We start from the raw sequence: 17,483 nt of genomic DNA, 5'->3' as shown, positions 1-17,483 counted from the left end.
AGCCAACGGGAAAGTGGCGTGCTCCGGTGGCAAGCCAACGGGAAAGTGGCGTGCTCCGGTGGCAAGCCAACGGGAAAGTGGCGTGCTCCGGTGGCAAGCCAACGGGAAAGTGGCGTGCTCCGGTGGCAAGCCAATGGGAAAGTGGCGTGCTCCGGTGGCAAGCCAACGGGACTGTGGCGTGCTCCGGTGGCAAGCCAACGGGAAAGTGGCGTGCTCCGGTGGCAAGCCAACGGGAAAGTGACGTGCTCCGGTGGCAAGCCAACGGGAAAGTGGCGTGCTCCGGTGGCAAGCCAACGGGAAAGTGGCGTGCTCCTGTGGCAAGCCAACGGGAAAGTGGCGTGCTCCGGTGGCAAGCCAACGGGAAAGTGGCGTGCTCCGGTGGCAAGCCAACGGGAAAGTGGCGTGCTCCGGTGGCAAGCCAAAGGGAAAGTGGCGTGCTCCGGTGGCAAGCCAACGGGAAAGTGGCGTGCTCCGGTGGCAAGCCAACGGGAAAGTGGCGTGCTCCGGTGGCAAGCCAACGGGAAAGTGGCGTGCTCCGGTGGCAAGCCAACGGGAAAGTGGCGTGCTCCGGTGGCAAGCCAACGGGACTGTGGCGTGCTCCGGTGGCAAGCCAACGGGAAAGTGGCGTGCTCCGGTGGCAAGCCAACGGGAAAGTGGCGTGCTCCGGTGGCAAGCCAACGGGAAAGTGGCGTGCTCCGGTGGCAAGCCAACGGGAAAGTGGCGTGCTCCGGTGGCAAGCCAACGGGAAAGTGGCGTGCTCCGGTGGCAAGCCAACGGGAAAGTGGCGTGCTCCTGTGGCAAGCCAACGGGAAAGTGGCGTGCTCCGGTGGCAAGCCAACGGGAAAGTGGCGTGCTCCGGTGGCAAGCCAACGGGAAAGTGGCGTGCTCCGGTGGCAAGCCAAAGGGAAAGTGGCGTGCTCCGGTGGCAAGCCAACGGGACTGTGGCGTGCTCCGGTGGCAAGCCAACGGCAAAGTGGCGTGCTCCGGTGGCAAGCCAACGGGAAAGTGGCGTGCTCCGGTGGCAAGCCAACGGGAAAGTGGCGTGCTCCGGTGGCAAGCCAACGGGAAAGTGGCGTGCTCCGGTGGCAAGCCAGCGGGAAAGTGGCGTGCTCCGGTGGCAAGCCAGCGGGAAAGTGGCGTGCTCCGGTGGCAAGCCAGCGGGAAAGTGGCGTGCTCCGGTGGCAAGCCAGCGGGACAGTGCGTGCTCCGGTGGCAAGCCAGCGGGACAGTGGCGTGCTCCGGTGGCAAGTCAGCGGGAAAGTGGCGTGCTCCGGTGGCAAGCCAACGGGAAAGTGGCGTGCTCCGGTGGCAAGCCAACGGGAAAGTGGCGTGCTCAGGTGGCAAGCCAACGGGACTGTGGCGTGCTCCGGTGGCAAGCCAACGGGAAAGTGGCGTGCTCCGGTGGCAAGCCAACGGGACTGTGGCGTGCTCCGGTGGCAAGCCAACGGGAAAGTGGCGTGCTCCGGTGGCAAGCCAACGGGAAAGTGACGTGCTCCGGTGACAAGCCAACGGGAAAGTGGCGTGCTCCGGTGGCAAGCCAACGGGAAAGTGGCGTGCTCCGGTGGCAAGCCAACGGGAAAGTGGCGTGCTCCGGTGGCAAGCCAAAGGGAAAGTGGCGTGCTCCGGTGGCAAGCCAACTGGAAAGTGGCGTGCTCCGGTGGCAAGCCAACGGGAAAGTGGCGTGCTCCGGTGGCAAGCCAACGGGACAGTGGCGTGCTCCGGTGGCAAGCCAACGGGAAAGTGGCGTGCTCCGGTGGCAAGCCAACGGGAAAGTGGCGTGCTCCGGTGGCAAGCCAACGGGAAAGTGGCGTGCTCCGGTGGCAAGCCAACGGGAAAGTGGCGTGCTCAGGTGGCAAGCCAACGGGAAATGGTGTGCTCCGGTGGCAAGCCAACGGGAAATGGCGTGCTCCGGTGGCAAGCCAACGGGAAAGTGGCGTGCTCCGGTGGCAAGCCAACGGGAAAGTGGCGTGCTCCGGTGGCAAGCCAACGGGAAAGTGGCGTGCTCCGGTGGCAAGCCAACGGGAAAGTGGCGTGCTCCGGTGGCAAGCCAACGGGAAAGTGGCGTGCTCCGGTGGCAAGCCAACGGGAAAGTGGCGTGCTCCGGTGGCAAGCCAACGGGAAAGTGGCGTGCTCCGGTGGCAAGCCAACGGGAAAGTGGCGTGCTCCGGTGGCAAGCCAACGGGAAAGTGACGTGCTCCGGTGGCAAGCCAACGGGAAAGTGGCGTGCTCCGGTGGCAAGCCAACGGGAAAGTGGCGTGCTCCTGTGGCAAGCCAACGGGAAAGTGGCGTGCTCCGGTGGCAAGCCAACGGGAAAGTGGCGTGCTCCGGTGGCAAGCCAACGGGAAAGTGGCGTGCTCCGGTGGCAAGCCAACGGGAAAGTGGCGTGCTCCGGTGGCAAGCCAACGGGAAAGTGGCGTGCTCCGGTGGCAAGCCAACGGGAAAGTGGCGTGCTCCGGTGGCAAGCCAACGGGACTGTGGCGTGCTCCGGTGGCAAGCCAACGGGAAAGTGGCGTGCTCCGGTGGCAAGCCAACGGGAAAGTGGCGTGCTCCGGTGGCAAGCCAACGGGAAAGTGGCGTGCTCCGGTGGCAAGCCAACGGGAAAGTGGCGTGCTCCGGTGGCAAGCCAACGGGAAAGTGGCGTGCTCCGGTGGCAAGCCAACGGGAATGTGGCGTGCTCCGGTGGCAAGCCAACGGGAAAGTGGCGTGCTCCGGTGGCAAGCCAACGGGAAAGTGGCGTGCTCCGGTGGCAAGCCAACGGGAAAGTGGCGTGCTCCGGTGGCAAGCCAACGGGAAAGTGGCGTGCTCCGGTGGCAAGCCAACGGGACTGTGGCGTGCTCCGGTGGCAAGCCAACGGCAAAGTGGCGTGCTCCGGTGGCAAGCCAACGGGAAAGTGGCGTGCTCCGGTGGCAAGCCAACGGGAAAGTGGCGTGCTCCGGTGGCAAGCCAACGGGAAAGTGGCGTGCTCCGGTGGCAAGCCAACGGGAAAGTGGCGTGCTCCGGTGGTAAGCCAGCGGGAAAGTGGCGTGCTCCGGTGGCAAGCCAACGGGACTGTGGCGTGCTCCGGTGGCAAGCCAACGGGAAAGTGGCATGCTCCGGTGGCAAGCCAACGGGAAAGTGGCGTGCTCCGGTGGCAAGCCAACGGGAAAGTGGCGTGCTCCGGTGGCAAGCCAACGGGACTGTGGCGTACTCCGGTGGCAAGCCAACGGGAAAGTGGCGTGCTCCGGTGGCAAGCCAACGGGAAAGTGGCTTGCTCCGGTGGCAAACCAACGGGAAAGTGGCGTGCTCCGGTGGCAAGCCAACGGGAAAGTGGCGTGCTCCGGTGGCAAGCCAACGGGAAAGTGGCGTGCTCCGGTGGCAAGCCAACGGGACTGTGGCGTGCTCCGGTGGCAAGCCAACGGGAAAGTGGCGTGCTCCGGTGGCAAGCCAACGGGAAAGTGACGTGCTCCGGTGGCAAGCCAACGGGAAAGTGGCGTGCTCCGGTGGCAAGCCAACGGGAAAGTGGCGTGCTCCTGTGGCAAGCCAACGGCAAAGTGGCGTGCTCCGGTGGCAAGCCAACGGGAAAGTGGCGTGCTCCGGTGGCAAGCCAACGGGAAAGTGGCGTGCTCCGGTGGCAAGCCAACGGGAAAGTGGCGTGCTCCGGTGGCAAGCCAACGGGAAAGTGGCGTGCTCCGGTGGCAAGCCAACGGGAAAGTGGCGTGCTCCGGTGGCAAGCCAACGGGACTGTGGCGTGCTCCGGTGGCAAGCCAACGGGAAAGTGGCGTGCTCCGGTGGCAAGCCAACGGGAAAGTTACGTGCTCCGGTGGCAAGCCAACGGGACTGTGGCGTGCTCCGGTGGCAAGCCAACGGGAAAGTGGCGTGCTCCGGTGGCAAGCCAAAGGGAAAGTGGCGTGCTCCGGTGGCAAGCCAACGGGAAAGTGGCGTGCTCCGGTGGCAAGCCAACGGGAAAGTGGCGTGCTCCGGTGGCAAGCCAACGGGAAAGTGGCGTGCTCCGGTGGCAAGCCAACGGGACTGTGGCGTGCTCCGGTGGCAATCCAACGGGAAAGTGGCGTGCTCCGGTGGCAAGCCAACGGGAAAGTGGCGTGCTCCGGTGGCAAGCCAACGGGAAAGTGGCGTGCTCCGGTGGCAAGCCAACGGGAAAGTGGCGTGCTCCGGTGGCAAGCCAACGGGACTGTGGCGTGCTCCGGTGGCAAGCCAACGGGAAAGTGGCGTGCTCCGGTTGCAAGCCAACGGGAAAGTGGCGTGCTCCGGTGGCAAGCCAACGGGAAAGTGGCGTGCTCCGGTGGCAAGCCAACGGGAAAGTGGCGTGCTCCTGTGGCAAGCCAACGGGAAAGTGGCGTGCTCCGGTGGCAAGCCAACGGCAAAGTGGCGTGCTCCGGTGGCAAGCCAACGGGAAAGTGGCGTGCTCCGGTGGCAAGCCAACGGGAAAGTGGCGTGCTCCGGTGGCAAGCCAACGGGAAAGTGGCGTGCTCCGGTGGCAAGCCAACGGGAAAGTGGCGTGCTCCGGTGGCAAGCCAACGGGAAAGTGGCGTGCTCCGGTGGCAAGCCAACGGGAAAGTGGCGTGCTCCGGTGGCAAGCCAACGGGAAAGTGGCGTGCTCCGGTGGCAAGCCAACGGGAAAGTGGCGTGCTCCGGTGGCAAGCCAACGGGACTGTGGCGTGCTCCGGTGGCAAGCCAACGGGAAAGTGGCGTGCTCCGGTGGCAAGCCAACGGGAAAGTGGCGTGCTCCGGTGGCAAGCCAACGGGAAAGTGGCGTGCTACGGTGGCAAGCCAACGGGAAAGTGGCGTGCTCCGGTGGCAAGCCAACGGGACAGTGGCGTGCTCCGGTGGCAAGCCAACGGGACAGTGGCGTGCTCCGGTGGCAAGCCAACGGGACAGTGGCGTGCTCCGGTGGCAAGCCAACGGGAAAGTGGCGTGCTCCGGTGGCAAGCCAACGGGAAAGTGGCGTGCTTCGGTGGTAAGCCAACGGGAAAGTGGCGTGCTCCGGTGGCAAGCCATCGGGAAAGTGGCGTGCTCCGGTGGCAAGCCAGCGGGACTGTGGCGTGCTCCGGTGGCAAGCCAGCGGGACTGTGGCGTGCTTCGGTGGCAAGCCAGCGGGAAAGTGGCGTGCTCCGGTGGCAAGCCAACGGGAAAGTGGCGTGCTCCGGTGGCAAGCCAACGGGAAAGTGGCGTGCTCCGGTGGCAAGCCAACGGGAAAGTGGCGTGCTCCGGTGGCAAGCCAACGGGAAAGTGGCGTGCTCCGGTGGCAAGCCAACGGGACTGTGGCGTGCACCGGTGGCAAGCCAACGGGACTGTGGCGTGCTTCGGTGGCAAGCCAGCGGGAAAGTGGCGTGCTCCGGTGGAAAGCCAACGGGAAAGTGGCGTGCTCCGGTGGCAAGCCAACGGGAAAGTGGCGTGCTCCGGTGGCAAGCCAACGGGAAAGTGGCGTGCTCCGGTGGCAAGCCAACGGGAAAGTGGCGTGCTTCGGTGGCAAGCCAACGGGAAAGTGGCGTGCTCCGGTGGCAAGCCAACGGGAAAGTGGCGTGCTCTGGTGGCAAGCCAACGGGAAAGTGGCGTGCTCCGGTGGCAAGCCAACGGGAAAGTGGCGTGCTCCGGTGGCAAGCCAACGAGACTGTGGCGTGCTCCGGTGGCAAGCCAACGGGACTGTGTAGTGCTTCGGTGGCAAGCCACCGGGAAAGTGGCGTGCTCCGGTGGCAAGCCATCGGGAAAGAGGCGTGCTCCGGTGGCAAGCCAACGGGAAAGTGGCGTGCTCCGGTGGCAAGCCAACGGGAAAGTGGCGTGCTCCGATGGCAAGCCAACGGGAAAGTGGCGTGCTCCGGTGGCAAGCCAACGGGAAAGTGGCGTGCTCCGGTGGCAAGCCAACGGGAAAGTGGCGTGCTCCGGTGGCAAGCCAACGGGAAAATGTGTGCTCCGGTGGCATGGTAATGGTAAAGGTGTGCTCCAGTGGCATTCTAACGGTAAAGGTGTGCTGCGGTCACATGCTAATGGTAAAGGTGTGCTCCGGTGGCATGCTAACGGGAATAGGTGTGCTCCGATGGCATGCTAACGGGAATAGGTGTGCACGGTGGCATACTAACGGGAAAAGGTGTGCTACGGTGGCATGCTAGCGGGAAATGGTGTGCTTCGGTGGCATGATAACGAGAAATGGGGTACTCCATTGGCACCACAATGGTCAAGGGACTTGGAAATGTCACATGTGAAGTCATACTCGCATAGTGTCTGTTGTTGCAGGGATCAAAAGAGCGACCCGGTGGAACAAGATGTGGACACTGTGCGACAGATGGTGGTTTAAGGACAGCAAACAGCAAAATAAGACAAAGCAACAGCAAGAAAACAATCCAAGAATTACCGCAGCAGACAAGTAAGTGATTGTGATTCTTTTAAACGGTGATGTATGATCAGATGAAGTGGAATGCAGTAAGTTTGGAAATATGATTAACATGTTAATAAAGTGTCTGAAATGTATGAGCGAGAAAGAGAAAAAGGTGGATTGTTACAGGGGGACAGCTGAGAGTAGGGAGTTGCAGAGAAAGTCCTTGTGACAGGTTTAGGATGTATACGGCGGTTTATTGCCTCCTCCACATACAAAGGCAGGAGATGAGACTATCAAACTATTGAACTTGGAGTTGTCAGTAATGTTGGAGGTGAAATTAATAAAGCAAGTAAAATGGGAAAGAAAAAAAGGGGTTGTATGTTTGCCTGGTCAGAGGGATGTTTGCCTGGTCATGGGGATGTTTGTCTGGTCAGGGGGATGTTTGCCTGGTCAGGGGGATGTTTGCCTGGTCAGGGGGATGTTTGCCTGGTCAGGGGGATGGTTGCCTGGTCAGGAGGATGTTTGCCTGGTCATGGGGATGTTTGTCTGGTCAGGGGGATGTTTGCCTGGTCAGAGGGATGTTTGCCTGGTCAGGGGGTGTTTGCCTGTTTGCCTGGTCAGGGGGATGTTTGCCTGGTCAGGGGGATGGTTGCCTGGTCAGGAGGATGTTTGTCTGGTCAGGTGGATGTTTGTCTGGTCAGAGTGATGTTTGTCTGGTCAGAGGGATGTTTGCTTCACGTTGGGGAAGAGGGAAAGGACTGAATGATCCGGCACCTGTCCTATCCACAGGATGGTCAGCTAGTGCCGCCATTGGGAAAGAGCTGACCTAGTGTCACTATCAATCATCAGAGTCTGCAGTACAACTGATTAGGGGTCCAGCAGGGGGGCGCTGATGACACAGGTGGACCTTGGGGCGGTTTTCCGGTTGCGGACGCTGCACCTAGAGGGTTTTCTTCATGTAATTATCCTCCTCACATTGCAGACTTGTGAACTTTATAAATTTTCTTCATTTGCTTATTTTCTTCCTTCTCTCCCAAACACGTTGCTGAAGTGCTGTCTCACCCCCACTGCCCCCATCCAGAAGCTTCTTGTGGCTGCTGTTCAGTGAGATTTGTCCTCTATATACCAGCAGTCTGTGTATGGGCCTGTCTCTGTCTGATCCTCTCTGCTCTCCACCCCTGCACTCAGACATGGGAAACCGTGTACTCGGATTACTTCACATCTTGGTGAACAACAGCTGAAAGGACCCTATAAAGGAGCCTGTACCAGGCAGGTGACAGCGGTGCAGCATTGTGCTTGTGGGGGCAATCGGGCGGTGGAGTCAGAAATTGGGGAATACTTGGGTGCTCTCTGGACGGACAATATTAGTGCTGCAGTAATTTCCCACAAGTTTTTGCACAGAGCGGCCACTAATATAGAATAAAGTAAAACAATTGTGCTCTGTAAATAATGGCTGTGCTTTGCTACAAATGCTTCATGTTCGCAGGAGGTTTTTTTTTCTTTAATAAATTTTATTTAGTTTATAATTGATTTTTTCTCTTTCTGCTAGATATCAGCACATGATAGAGGCCGTACGGGACTGGTATAAGAAGTTCTTGGCTGAGAAGGAAAGAAGCTTCATTCCTCCATGAGCTGCAGTTCTTTGTGTCCAGTCGGGAGCTCTATTAGTAATTAGATTTTATCACCGGCGCAGACATTTCCGGGAAGGTTCTAATTGGCCAAATACAAGACGTTCATTAAACTCTTCATTAGAAATAAACGTCTGGTTATCATCCACAATACTTAATACCGATCACTTGTCACAAATTTGTATATTTTTTACCTGTTATAAAATGCTGCTGATCCCTTGAATCTTTTCTTTTTTTTTTGTCATTTTAGACAAAACATTACATATTCCTGACAAGTCCCAGGTCTTTTCACACCACTCGTTTTGCAGGTTCTTTAATACTACAGCACTTACGTTATTGGGGTCATTTTTGTGCAGTTTGCAGTTACATGATTTTTTATACATGTTTTTTTTTAGCTTTGTCTTGTTATTACATCACATTCATCTTTTTCCTCTCTTGCTTTCCTGGACTGAAGGAAACATATCTCCAAGTCACTCTGAGCTGCCGGCAGGAGAGATGGACCCTCAGGAGCCTCCTAGTCTTCAGAATCCACATGAAGGAGAAGTCCAAGAACAAGAAAGGCCTCCGACAGCAGAGCAACCTGTCCGCCAAAAAGTCCCAGAAGAAGAAGCGATGGTCCCGCAGCTCATCTGTGTTTTTCCTAAATGTGGTTTATACTTTTACTGATTGTAATTTTCTTGGTCGATACCAGATAAAGTTTTGGATGACAACTGTCTGGACTTGTGTCTTATTTTACATTTCTCCTTTTTTCTGCTTGCTTCCCCTCCAGTGAGATCTGGCTTAGGTGATAAAAGCCTTTCTCTATCCAGCATTTTTGCAGCAGGCTGGAGAATTACTTTCTGGATGATAACTTGCCTTAGTCTCAGGTGCCCATACACTAGTTAGCTTTACACCGGACGCTTGTCCACACAACACATCCCGACTCCCCCATATACATGAATGTGGTTATATGTGTGGGGGAGATGGCCCCATACACAGCACATGGTCGGCTGCTCCAGCAAAAATCCTTGGGTTTGACCTACTTTCCTGTAATATATATGGGGGGCCATTAGTTGGATGTTTGCAGGACCCCTCTTTGTCCGACAGCTTCCCTCCCCCACACATAGCAAGCAGTGTACATACAAGCTCCCTTCCCGCACATACAGTATATATAGCATATAAAGAAAAAACCTAGAAGTCTGAACTGAAACATAAATTGATGTGCATGCAAAATGTAAATGCATGTTCACACAAGGCCACTAGACAAAGAAAAACCAAAGACAAGCAAAATACCCAAGTAACCGGAAGTGAATGGGTAAATCGCAAAGTGCAAAAATAATAAATAATGAAGGGTATTTAGTTAACATAATTTTGATAAAAATAATGCAAAAGCTATCCCGCCACATCACGGCAACCCTTATGGGACAGTCCTAACTCTAATATTAAAACCTTACCATTTGTCAAGTGACGTACATATGGATAAGGGCAGAGAGACTGACCCCCTAATAGAATCATAGACCTGAGGCAGAATAAACATTTCAGCTCAGACAAAGGGTGGCCACACCCTAATATGCACTAAAGCACACTGAACTACAAAGAAAAAACCTAGAAGTCTGAACTGAAACATAAATTGCAGGCAAAATGTAAATGCATGTTCACATAAGGCCACTAGACAAAGAAAAACCAAAGGCAAGCAAAATACCCAAGTAACTGGAAGTAAATGGGTAAATCGCAAAGTGCAAAAATAATAAATAATGAAGGGTATTTAGTAGTGAAGAGCGAGCACTAAAATGCTCGGGTGCTCGAAGTTCGGGCCGAGCTCGCCATGATACTCGGGTGCTCGACCTGAGCCACGAGCCCAATGTTAGTCTATGGGAGACCCCAGCATTCTCGCGGCGGCATCCCCGGATGTCTTTTAAAAGCCTAACAAGTGCCCAAAACGATAGTGACAGTGCTCAAATGACATGGGGACAGCATGGGGATCGCCCCAGGAAGCATTTCTGACCCCCAGGTCACTGCTGTCAACAATGTGGTCAGAGGTATTAAGCCACTTTTAAGGGCTCACAATAAAACGTTCAAAAACTAAACTGAAACTGCTTTCCTGTGAAATATGTTAAGGAAGTTCCTTTCCAGGGTAAAGACTTGTGTATAAGGTAAAATAAATAACCCAAAAAAAAAATACTCCTCCACACCTTGGGCTATGTTCACAAGTAGCATTTTTAATGCGTTTTTGCACTTTTGTATTGCTTCAATCGTGACAAATGCATTCACTGGGAAATGTAATTTTAACATTTTACAACCTTATCTGGCCATGTGCTGTATGACACATGCATACAGTGCTGAAAAGACATGGGGACAGCATGGGAAAGACCCCTGGAAGCATCTCTGACTCCCCAGTCACTGCCTAAAAGTGTGCCCATCAGAAGTCATCCTTGCCGCATCAGAAGATGCAGACTTGCAACTATCCCCGTGCAAGTTCTTGTCCCAGGGCAGGGTTCAATTGTACCTCCCCCATTCCTTGCAATGCAAGTGCAAATATGCAGCCAACCACCCACCCACCCCCAGGCTGCAATACCATACTGCTTGCTTGCACTTGAACTTGGGCCTTTTAGGCATGTGGAGGCGGAATCTGGCCACCATGTCATGGCAGCGTTGGCGGCCTGGTATCCATACTCAGTCCCCAGCCGCCCGGCGGCGGGGTGTCCACACTCGGTCCCCAACCGCCAGGTGGCGGCCGGGTGTCCATACTCAGTCCCCAGCCGCCTGGGGGCAGCCGGGTGTCCATAAACGGTCCCCAGCCGCCCCTATTTCTCCTTGGAACATCCCCTCACACACTTTTCTTAGCCCGGACTGCTTTAGGGCAGCATTGGACGAGCCCACCAGACAACCAGACTCCTCCGGTGGGCCCTGGCTTCTCCATCAGGGGAGTTGAGAGTGACAAGGTGAGGACCATGATGATGATGATACAAGTTAGCATCTGCTTTGTTTTCTTGGAATGCAAGCGTAAGTGTGCAGCCTGCCACCCACCCACCCACCGCCAGGCTGCATTACCATACTGCTTGCTTGCACTTGAAATTGGGCCTTTTTAGGCACGTGGAGGCGGAATCTGACCACCGAGTCATGGCAGCATTGGCGGCCTGGAATCCATACTCAGTCCCCAGCCGCCCGGCTGCCAGGTGTTCACACTCGGTCCCCAGCCGCCAGGGGGCGGCCGGGTGTCCATACTCGGTCCCCAGCCGCCCCGCGGCCGGGTGTTCACACACGGTCCCCAGCCCCCTGGGGGCAGCCGGGTGTCCATAAACGGTCCCCAGGGGCCCCTATTTTTCCTTGGAACATCCCCCCACACACTTTTCTTAGCCTGGCCTGCTTTAGGGCAGCATTGGACGAGCCCACCAGAGAACCAGACTCCTCCGGTGGGCCCTGGCTTCTCCATCAGGGGAGTTGAGAGTGCCAAGGTGAGGACCATGATGATGATGATACAAGTTAGCATCTGCTTTGTTTTCTTGGAATGCAAGCGCATGTATGTAGTAGCGACTAGGCCTGAGGTGGTCAGCGTTTTGGCGCATATCCTACCTCCTCCGAGGATTGCTGGATGTTTTCCTGCTACTATCCCAGTTCTATGACTCCCATTAAAACAAAGCTTCAGGTGATGAATGATGGATGAGGTGGTGGCAAAGGAGAAAGAGCAGGAGGAACAGGGACCATTCACATCAATATCAGGCCAGTCAACCACATATGTCTTGTAGGATATGTTTCTGTAACAAAAGGAGCGGTTTGGCTACACAGTTATAGGGCATACAGTGAGTGCAATGCCTACCAAAAATTTTGAGGCACTCGAATGTACCTTGGAAATGACATGGAGGTCAGAGGGCCTTAACTAAACCGTTTTTTCCATTTATATCAACTGGGTCTCCTGTACACTGTTGGCCTAAACAGTGAATGGAAGGCTTTCCAAAAATTATGAGGAACTGCAATGCCCCTTGAAACAGACGTGGATTACAGCGTACTAAAAACCTTCTACCCACTATTGGGGAGTGGGTCTCCCTTAGTTTTCGCCTTTGCATTGAAAAGCAAAAGCTGACTAAAATTAGGAGGAAATGCAATGTCCGTTGGAAGAGTCGTGGAGGTTAGAGGTAATTAAAAACAACATTTCAATGCCCCTAGGAAGAGCTGTGGAGTTCAGAGTGGCTTAAGAAGACTTTTGATGTCCCTTTGAACAGACGTGGAGGTCACAGTAGCTTAACAAGATGGGTTTAATGCCCCTCGGAAAAGACGTGGAGGTCCCAGTAGCTTAACCAGACATTTTGAATGCCCCTCGGAAAAGGGGCTTTTAATGCCCCTTCCAAGAGCCATACAGTACAGCATAGTACAAACATTATTCCCATTATTGGGGAGTGTGTATCCCATGGTCATAGCTTATGCCTTCCAAGCAAAAGCTGCCAAAAATTAGGATGGAGAAACTTGCAATGCCCCTTACAAGAGCCATGCAGTACAGCATATTCCAAACATTATTCCCATTATTGGGGAGTGGGTCTCCCATAGTCTTTGTTTATGCCTTCCAAGCAAAAGCTGCCAAAAATTAGGACGAAGGAGCTTGCAATGCCCCTTACAAGAGCCATGCAGTACAGCATATTACAAACATTATTCCCATTATTGGGGAGTTGGTCTCCCATAGTCTTTGCTTATGCCTTCCAAGCAAAAGCTGCCAAAAATTAGGACGGAGGAACTTGCAGTGCCCCTTACAAGAGCCATGCAGTACAGCATATTACAAACATTATTCCCATTAATGGGGAGTGGGTCTCCCATAGTATTTGCTTATGCCTTCCAAGAAAAAGCAGCCAAAAATTAAGAGGAAATGAAATGCCCGTTCGAAGAGTCGTGGAGGTTAGAGTTAATTAAAAACAACATATCAATGCCCCTTGGAAGAGTTGTGGAGTTCAGAGTGGTTTAACAAGACACTTTTAATGCCCCTCAAAAGAGATGTGGAGGTCCCAGTAGCTTAACAAGACGGTTTTAATGCCCCTCAGAAAAGTGGTGGAGGTCACAGTAGCTTAAGAAGACGCTTTTAATGCCCCTCAGAAGAAACGTGGAGATCCTAGTAGCTTAACAAGATGGTTTTAATGCCCCTTGGAAAAGTGGTGGAGGTCGCAGTAGCTTAACAAGACGGTTTGAATGATCCTTGGAAGAGACGTGGAGGTCACAGTACCTTAACAAGACGGTTTGAATGCCCCTCAGAAGAGACGTGGAGGTCCCAGCAGCTTAACAAGACGGTTTTAATGCTCCTCAGAAAAGTGGTGGAGGTCCCAGTAGCTTAACAAGATGATTTTAATGCCCCTCAGAAACGTGGTAGAGGTCCCAGTAGCTTAACAAGACTGTTTGAATGCTCCTTGGAAGAGACGTGGAGGTCCCAGTAGCTTAACTGGCCGGTTTAAATGCCCCTCGGAAAAGTGGTGGAGGTCACAGTAGCTTAACAAGACACTATTAATGCCCCTCAGAAGAGAAGTGGAGGTCCCAGCAGCTTAACAAGACAGTTTGAATGCCCCTTGGAAGAGACGAGGAGGTCCCAGTAGCTTAACAAGACGGTTTTAATGCTCCTCGGAAAAGTGGTGGAGGTCACAGTAGCTTAACAAGATGCTTTTAATGCCCCTTGGAAGAGACGTGGAGGTCCAAGTAGCTTAACAAGACGGTTTGAATGCCCCTTGGAAAAGACGTGGAGGTCCCAGTAGATTAACAAGACGGTTTGAATGCCCCTCGGAAGAGACGTGGAGGTCCCAGTATCTTAGCAAGGTGGTTTTAATGCCCCTCGAAAAAGTGGTGGAGGTCACAGTAGCTTAACAAGACGCTTTTAATGTCCCTCAGAAGAGACGTGGAGGTCCCAGTAGCTTAACAAGACGGTTTGAATGCCCCTTGGAAGAGACGTGGAGGTCCCAGTAGCTTAACAAGACGGTTTTCATGCTCCTCAGAAAAGTGGTGGAGGTCCCAGTAGCTTAACAAGATGCTTTTAATGCCCATCGGAAAAGTGGTGGAGGTCCCAGAAGCTTAACAAGACGGTTTTAATGCCCCTTGGAAAAGTGGTGGAGGTCGCAGTAGCTTAACAAGACGGTTTGAATGCCCCTTGGAAGAGACGTGGAGGTCCCAGTAGCTTAACAAGACGGTTTGAATGCCCCTCGGAAGAGACGTGGAGGTCCCAGTAGCTTAACAAGACGGTTTTATTGCCCCTTGAAAAAGTGGTGGAGGTCACAGCAGCTTAACAAGACACTTTTAGTGCCCCTCAGATAAGTGGTGGAGGTCCCAGTAGCTTAACAAGACGGTTTGAATGCCCCTTGGAAGAGACGTGGAGGTCCCAATAGCTTAACAAGATGGTTTTAATGCCCCTCGGAAAAGTTGTGGAGGTCACAGTAGCTTAACAAGATGCTTTTAATGCCTATCAGAAGAGACGTGGAGGTCCCAGTAGCTTAACAAGATGGTTTGAATGCCCCTTGGAAGAGACGTGGAGGTCCCAGTAGCTTAACAAGACGGTTTGAATGCCCCTTGGTAGAGACGTGGAGGTCCCAGTAGCTTAACAAGATGGTTTTAATGCTTCTCGGAAAAGTGGTGGAGGTCCCAGTAGCTTAATAAGACGCTTTTACTGCCCCTCGAAAAAGTCGTGGTCGCAGTAGCTTAACAAGACGGTTTGAATGCCCCTTGGTGGAGACGTGGGGGTCCCAGTAGCTTAACAAGACGGTTTGAATGCCCCTTGGAAGAGACGTGGAGGTCCCAGTAGCTTAACAAGATGGTTTTAATGCCCCTCGGAAAAGTGGTGGAGGTCACAGTAGCTTAACAAGTCGCTTTTAATGCCCCTTGGAAGAGACGTGGAGGTCCCAGTAGCTTAACAAGACGGTTTTAATGCTTCTCAGAAAAGTGCTGGAGGTCCCAGTAGCTTAATAAGACGCTTTTACTGCCCCTCGAAAAAGTGGCGGAGGTCGCAGTAGCTTAACAAGACGGTTTGAATGCCCCTTGGTAGAGACGTGGAGGTCGCAGTAGCTTAACAAAACGGTTTGAATGCCCCTTGGAAGAGACGTGGAGGTCCCAGTAGCTTAACAAGACAGTTTGAATGCCCCTCGGAAGAGACGTGGAGGTCCCAGTAGCTTAACAAGACGGTTTTATTGCCCCTCGAAAAAGTGGTGGAGGTCACAGCAGCTTAACAAGAAGCTTTTAATGCCCCTCAGATAAGTGGTGGAGGTCCCAGTAGCTTAACAAGACGGTTTGAATGCCCCTTGGAAGAGACGTGGAGACGTGACATGCTAATGGTAAAGGTGTGCTCCGGTGGCATGCTAACGGGAATAGGTGTGCTGCGATGTCATGCTAACGGGAATAGGTGTGCCCGGTGGCATACTAACGGGAAAAGGTGTGCTACGGTGGCATGCTAGCGGGAAATGGTGTGCTTCGGGGGCATGATAATGAGAAAAGGGGTACTCCATTGGCACCACAATGGTAAAGGGACTTGGAAATGTCACATGTGAAGTCATACTCGCATAGTGTCTGTTGTTGCAGGGATCAAAAGAGCGACCCGGTGGAACAAGATGTGGACACTGTGCGGCAGATGGTGGTTTAAGGACAGCAAACAGCAAAATAAGACCAAGTAACAGCAAGAAAACAATCCAAGAATTACAGCAGCAGACAAGTAAGTGAGTGTGATTCTTTTAAACGGTGATGTATGATCAAATGAAGTGGAATGCAGTAAGTTTAGAAATATGATTAACATGTTAATAAAGTGTCTGAAATGTATGAGCGAGAAAGAGAAAAAGGTGGATTGTTACAGGGGGACAGCTGAGAGTAGGGAGTTGCAGAGAAAGTCCTTGTGACAGGTTTAGGATGTATACGGCTGTTTATTGTCTCCTCCACATACAAAGGCAGGAGATGAGACTATCAAACTATCGAACTTGGAGTTGTCAGTAATGTTGGAGGAGAAATTAATAAAGGAAGTAAAATGGGAAAGAAAATAAGGGGTTATATGTTTGCCTGGTCAGAGGGATGTTTGCCTGGTCAGAGGGATGTTTGCCTGGTCAGGGGTATGTTTGCCTGGTCAGGGGGATGTTTGTCTGGTCAGGGGGATGTTTGTCTGGTCAGGGGGATGTTTGCCTGGTCAGGGGGATGTTTGCCTGGTCAGGGGGATGTTTGCCTGGTCAGGGGGATGTTTGTCTGGTCAGGGGGATGTTTGTCTGGTCAGGGGGATGTTTGTCTGGTCAGAGGGATGTTTGCTTCACGTTGGGGAAGAGGGAAAGGACTGAATGATCCGGCACCTGTACTATCCACAGGATGGTCAGCTAGTGCCGCCATAGGGAAAGAGCTGACCTAGTGTCACTATCAATCATCAGAGTCTGCAGTACAACTGATTAGGGGTCCAGCAGGGGGGCGCTGATGACACAGGTGGACCTTGAGCGGTTTTCTCGTTGCCGACGCTGCACCTAGAGGGTTTTCTTCATGTAATTATCCTCCTCACATTGCAGACTTGTGAACTTTATAAATTTTCTTCATTTGCTTATTTTCTTCCTTCTCTCCCAAACACGTTGCTGAAGTGCTGTCTCACCCCCACTGCCCCCATCCAGAAGCTTCTTGTAGCTGCTGTTCAGCGAGATTTGTCCTCTATATACCAGCAGTCTGTGTATGGGCCTGTCCCTGTCTGATCCTCTCTGCTCTCCACCCCTGCACTCAGACATGGGAAACCCTGTACTCGGATTACTTCACATCTTGGTGAACAACAGCTGAAAGGACCCTATAAAGGAGCCTGTACCAGGCAGGGGACAGCGGTGCAGCATTGTGCTTGTGGGGGCAATCGGGCGGAGGAGTCAGAAATTGGGGAATACTTGGGTGCTCTCTGGACGGACAATATTAGTGCTGCAGTAATTTCCCACAAGTTTTTGCACAGAGCGGCCACTAATATAGAATAAAGTAAAACAATTGTGCTCTGTAAATAATGGCTGTGCTTTGCTACAAATGCTTCATGTTTGCAGGAGGTTTTTTTTTCTTTAATAAATTTTATTTAGTTTATAATTGATTTTTTCTCTTTCTGCTAGATATCAGCACATGATAGAGGCCGTACGGGACTGGTATAAGAAGTTCTTGGCTGAGAAGGAAAGAAGCTTCATTCCTCCATGAGCTGCAGTTCTTTGTGTCCAGTCGGGAGCTCTATTAGTAATTAGATTTTATCACCGGCGCAGACATTTCCGGGAAGGTTCCAATTGGCCAAATACAAGACGTTCATTAAACTCTTCATTTGAAATAAACGTCTGGTTATCATCCACAATACTTAATACCGATCACTTGTCACAAATTTGTATATTTTTTACCTGTTATAAAATGCTGCTCATCCCTTGAATCTTTTCTTTTTTTTTTGTCATTTTAGACAAAACATTACATATTTCTGACAAGTCCCAGGTCTTTTCACACCACTCGTTTTGCAGGTTCTTTAATACTACAGCACTTACGTTATTGGGGTCATTTTTGTGCAGTTTGCAGTTACATGATTTTTTATACATGTTTTTTTTTAGGTTTGTCTTGTTATTACATCACATTCATCTTTTTGC

Source organism: Phyllobates terribilis, unplaced genomic scaffold, assembly GCF_046119375.1.
Source record: "Phyllobates terribilis strain yellow unplaced genomic scaffold, ASM4611937v1 Scaffold_381__1_contigs__length_1843176, whole genome shotgun sequence".
Taxonomy (NCBI): domain Eukaryota; kingdom Metazoa; phylum Chordata; class Amphibia; order Anura; family Dendrobatidae; genus Phyllobates; species Phyllobates terribilis.
This window is presented reverse-complemented; position numbering follows the sequence as displayed.